The following is a 5248-nucleotide window of genomic DNA, read 5'->3' as shown; positions in this document are numbered from 1 at the left end:
GACTTGTAATTTGTGCAGCATATTTTTCTGTTTGTGAGATTCCAATTTTGTTGTCAATTAGAAATAGTGATTACCTTTACCTATTGTAGTATGAGTTTGCAGTGAGGCTTTGAGGCTAGAATTATAAGTCACATGTTTTGGAATTTGTTTGTACATTGTATGTATTTAATAGACAGAATTAAGTACACTTTATCAGATCCTTAAAATTTGGGATATTTTCCTCCTCCCCAAAATTTCATTGAGATACTATGATATCTTCCACTAGCATTTAAGGGGGTGATGGGACTAGGGAATATATGATGAACTCTGCTAGTATGGTAAAGGTGAAGCTAGCCTACTTGAATATTAATGGAAAGTATATCTTTGAGCCAAGAGAGCCAAAAAAGGATATCAGTAGAGCAACTAAAACATAAAAAATCTTGCTTTAAATACAACCATAACTTAAACACAAAACAAAATAAAACCCACAGAGATTTACAAATTTGAGGCTACTTTCTGATTATCACAGTAATTTTAAGAACTTCCGAGAGAAGCTGCTAACAGGTACTGCTGTGTTTCTACAGCTTCCTCTATGTGTACGACTACATCATTTCCACAAAAATTTTTAAATTTAAATTTAAACCCAATTGTTGCTATGTTCAGATTTTTGTTTAAGATGTTACTAAGGTCATGAGTAGGAACGATCTTTAGGAGTTAGCATATTCCTGAATAGTAGCAATACACTGGTGCTGATGAATTCAAGGACATAGAAATTAGTGTTATGAGATTAATGACCTGAATCTTTGAGTATTTGAGAGAAATTATAGCAAAGACTCGATATTCTTTGTCCTTTCTTTCTCCAACTGGACTGAAGTGAAGGAGAAAAAATTTATCATCTAGTTTGTGCTCAGGCCCTGCCTGGCTCACAGTTCTTACAAAGAACCTATTTCTTGGATTAAGAAACTTCATTGTGAGATTTGAGATATAATGATTTGGAAAGTTTGCTTATCTTCTGGGTTTGAAGTCCATGACTTTGTAGGACCATTGGAAGCAGTTGAATTGGCCTTGGATATGGGATCTGATAATGCAATCCTACTTCAATTCTTGCTGTGCATTCATCTATACCTTGTTTAATCAGTAATGAATCCATAAGATTTTTGTTTTTCTGAAACAACATTCTGGCTTCATTTATAATGTACTGCTTTTCTTTGATGGTGTCCTCCATCCACCCCAATTCTGCATGCCATATCCTTGCAAACCTGAAAATCCTTCAGTACATGCTGAGAGATTGTTGCATTGTCACCTCTTACATTCACACTGTGTCCATCAAACCCCTCCCCCCCCATTCCTCCTCCCATTCCTGGCTCTAGTGTTGGGAATGAAAAGGAGTGTTGGGAGCTCCATGGAACTGATATAGACAGATCAGAGTCCGGACAATTGTCATTTTATTATATAGTCTCAGTCAACCCATGAGCATGTTTGTAATTTTGTGATACAGTTCCTGGGTTTGTCTCAAGTATTATTATTGTCTACAGTCATTGTAAACAGATTTCTCTTTCTGTCTCTTGCTGCTAGACTTTGTTGGCAGTTTTATGTGGGTTCATTTTCTATCCTGCAACTTTGCTAAAGTTGTTAATTATTTCAGCTAGTTCTTTAGTTGGTATACAACATCATATCATCTGTAAAGAGTGATAGTTTTGTTTCTTCATTGCCTATTCTAACTCATTCAGTTTCTTTTTCTTCTCTTATTACTATAGCTAGCATTTCCAGTACAGTATTTAATAATAGTGGTGACAATGCACATCCTTGCTTCACCTCTGTTTTTTTTTTTTTTAAAGCAATCGGGGTTAAGTAACTTGCTCAAGGTTACACGGCCAGTTATTTCTGGGTGTGGTGCTGAGTATCTGAGCCTGGATTTGATCCAGGTCATCCTGACACTGGAGCCCGTGCTCTTACTTGCTGAGCCACCTGGCCACCCCTAAGCAATTGGGGTTAAGTAACTTGCTCAAGGTTACACGGCCAGGTGTTTCTGGGTGGGTGCTAAATGTCTGAGCCCGGGATTCAATCTCCAGGTCTTCTCAACACTGGAGCCGGTGCTCTTACTCGCTGTGCTACCTGGCCGCCCCCACCTCTGGTTTTATCAGGAAGGCTTCTAGTTTATCCCCATCACAGATAATGCTTGCTGATGGTTTTAGATAAATACTGCTTATTGTGTTTATTCCTGTGCTTTCTGGTGTTTTTAATAGGAATAAGTGTTGTATTTTGTCAAAAGCCTTTTCTGCATCTATTGAGATAATCATATGATTTCTGTTGGTTTTGTTATTGATATGGTCTGCTATGTTCCTTTTTGAGAAAATTTAGTATAGTATAGATTTGATTGTTTGTTGATTGGGATACTGAAATCAGCAAATATAAAGAGATACTGAATATGAAAAAATGTTATTTTGCATATTGTAGTCTTTGTGAAATGCATAATAATGTTTGCATATTTACTCTCTGGCATAGTAGTGACTGGTAGCATTTTTTTTTAAAGGACCACATCTCCTTCATGAAAATGTTGAGAATTAGAAGTACATTTGCTTGAGATAAATGTGCAATTTGAAAAGCTGCACAGAGTAGTGGATAGGAGGTCAGGCATAGAGTTAGGAAGAACTGAGTTGAAATCATATTTTTGACATATTTCAGCTTTATGATGTGGGTGAGTCCTTTAGTCTTTCAATGTCAAAGACAAATCTCTAAGACCATAAATTATAGACAATTTGCTGATCCTCATTTCTGGATAGAGTTTCCATATAAGAAGACCCTCACCAGTATATGCCAGGTTTTTTCAACCATCTGTTTTCCCCCTGAAAATAATTTTTAAAATTTTTTTAGAGGGGGGAAGGCAAGACAATTGTGTTTAAGTGACTTGCCTATGGTCACAGAGTTTGTAAATGTGTCAAGTGCCTGAGGCCAGATCTGAACTCAGGTCCTCCTGACTTCAGGGCTAGTGTTCTATTCACTAAGCTACCTAGCTGCTCCCTAAATTTTTCTTTACTCCAGGCCTCCTTATTTACTCACTATCAGTGACCTACTCCCTCTTCACCAAAAGTGCTCAGATAGAAGTTCTAAGCCAAAGGCTAAGATTTAGAAAGGGTCATAACTTTTGTAGAATATTGATCCAGAACAAGGATAATAACACTTGATAAGAGATGGTCATCACTGAACAGAAATTCTGCTTTTCAGCTAAATGTTCTTATGTAGACTGGTCTCCCAACATGCCCCAGCTTCCATGTAAGATTTGTCATTGCTATATTGAGTAGCTTATCCTTATAGGTGACGTAACGTGGAACATTTACTCATCATAGGACTCTCCATAAAAAATAAATGACAGGGAAGAGACAGGCTAAGCTACAGAGGACATCTCTATTGTCTTTTTTGAAAAATCTCTGTTCTCCCTAGAAAGTTCTCAGTGCATATTAGTTACAAAGTAATAATCATCTCTGCAAATTCACACAGGACATCTTTGGCAGCAGTTTGATCGTAAGCTTCTTGGAGACAATGTTTGTCTTATGTTTCTTCATATACTCTGCAGCACATTGCATTTTGCTCACTCTTTTATGCCAATGAAGTTTTTATACCTCTTTTATGCCTCTTCCATAAAGCCCTCCTTAATTTTCCAAGCTAGAAGTTATTCATCACTACTCCCCTGAATTATTTTTCCTTTGCTGTTATTAATTTTTTACATGTTATTGTTTATTTTTAACATTTATCATTTATTTATTTTTAACATTCTTTTAAAGTTTTGAGTTCCAAATTTTCTCCATCCCTTTTACACCCTCTTCCACCCACTGAGAAAGCAAGCAATGTGATATCTATTATAATGTGAAATCATTCAAACCATTTCCATGTTAGTAATATTTCTTTAAAAAAAGCAAGAAAAATCTAGTGAGAAAATTATACTTCAGTTTGCATTCAGAATTCATTAATTCTCTTTCTGGAGGTGGGAAGCATTTTTTCATCATGAGTCCTTTGGAACTGTCTTGGTTCATTGTATTGATTGGACCAGTCAAGTCTTTCACAGTTAATCATCATTACAATACTACTATCTCTATACACAGTGATCTGTTTTTTCTCACTTCACTTTGCATCAGTTCATATAAGTCTTGCCATGTTTTCCTGAAACCACCCCCCTCATCATTTCTTATAACACAATAGTATTCTATCACAATCACATGCCACCACTTGTTCAGCCATTTTCCAACTCATGGGCATCCCCTCCATTTCCAATTCTTTGACACCATGAAAAGAATTTCTATAAATATTTTGTGTGCATATAGTCCTTTCCTTTTCCCTTGATCTGTTTAGGATACAGACCTAGTAATGGTATTTCTAGATAAAAGGATATGCATAGTTTTATAGCCCTTTAGACCTAGTTGCTAATTATTTATTTCTGAATGATTGAACCACTTTACTATACCAACAACAGCTCCTTAGCATACCCATTTTTCTTCGGTCCATCTAGTATTTGTCATTTCTAATAGGTGAGGTTATTTGCATTTCAGAGTTGTTTTAATTTACCTTTCTCTAATCAATACTGATTTAGAGCCTTTTCCCCTATAATTATAGTAGTTTTGATTTCTTCTAAAATCTGTCTATTTATATCCTTTGACCATTTATCAACTGGTGAATGACTCTTATTTTTGTAATTGACTCAGTTCTATACTTAGTATATATTTGAGAAATGAGGACTTTTAGAGAAACCTGCTATAAAAAATTTTGATATTACTTAATTTTTATGGTACTTTTTAGGAAAATGTAGTTTCTTTGATTCTTTTAATTAGGTCTATTTTTGCTTTATTTATTGTTTCTATATTTTTTTCTTTAACCCATTCATTCTTTAAGGTTAAGTTGTTTAATCTCTAATTAGTTTTTAATCTGTGTTTCCAGATACCTTATTGAATATAATTTGTATTGCATTGTGAGCTGAAAAGGATGCATTAAACATTTCAGCTTTTCTGCATTTAACTATAAAGCCTGTATGTTCTAAAATATGGTCAATTTTTGTAAATTGTACCATGGAGAAAAAGGTGCATTCCTTTCTATTCCCATTAAATTTTCTTCAGATATCTATCATAGCTAACTTATCTAAGATTTTATTTACCTCCTTAACTTTCTCTTTCTTCCTTCCTTCCTTCCTTCCTTCCTTCCTTCCTTCCTTCCTTCCTTCCTTCCTTCCTTCCTTCCTTCCTTCCTTCCTTCCTTCCTTCCTCCCTCCCTCCCTCCCTCC

The 5248-nt window shown here is 35.4% G+C and overlaps 1 pseudogene; it reads right to left on the bottom strand.

Moving 5' to 3' along the window:
- Window positions 1-934: 934 nt before the first annotated feature.
- On the bottom strand, window positions 935-1276 carry LOC138146951 (LYR motif-containing protein 1-like; annotated as a pseudogene).
- Window positions 1277-5248: the final 3972 nt, after the last annotated feature.

The sequence above is a fragment of the Petaurus breviceps genome, unplaced genomic scaffold, assembly GCF_028583685.1.
Source record: "Petaurus breviceps papuanus isolate PSGF00001 unplaced genomic scaffold, PetGlider_PUasm1.0 90775, whole genome shotgun sequence".
Taxonomy (NCBI): domain Eukaryota; kingdom Metazoa; phylum Chordata; class Mammalia; order Diprotodontia; family Petauridae; genus Petaurus; species Petaurus breviceps.
Note: the sequence above shows the minus strand (reverse complement) of the source record. Positions and strands in the feature narration are given on the sequence as shown.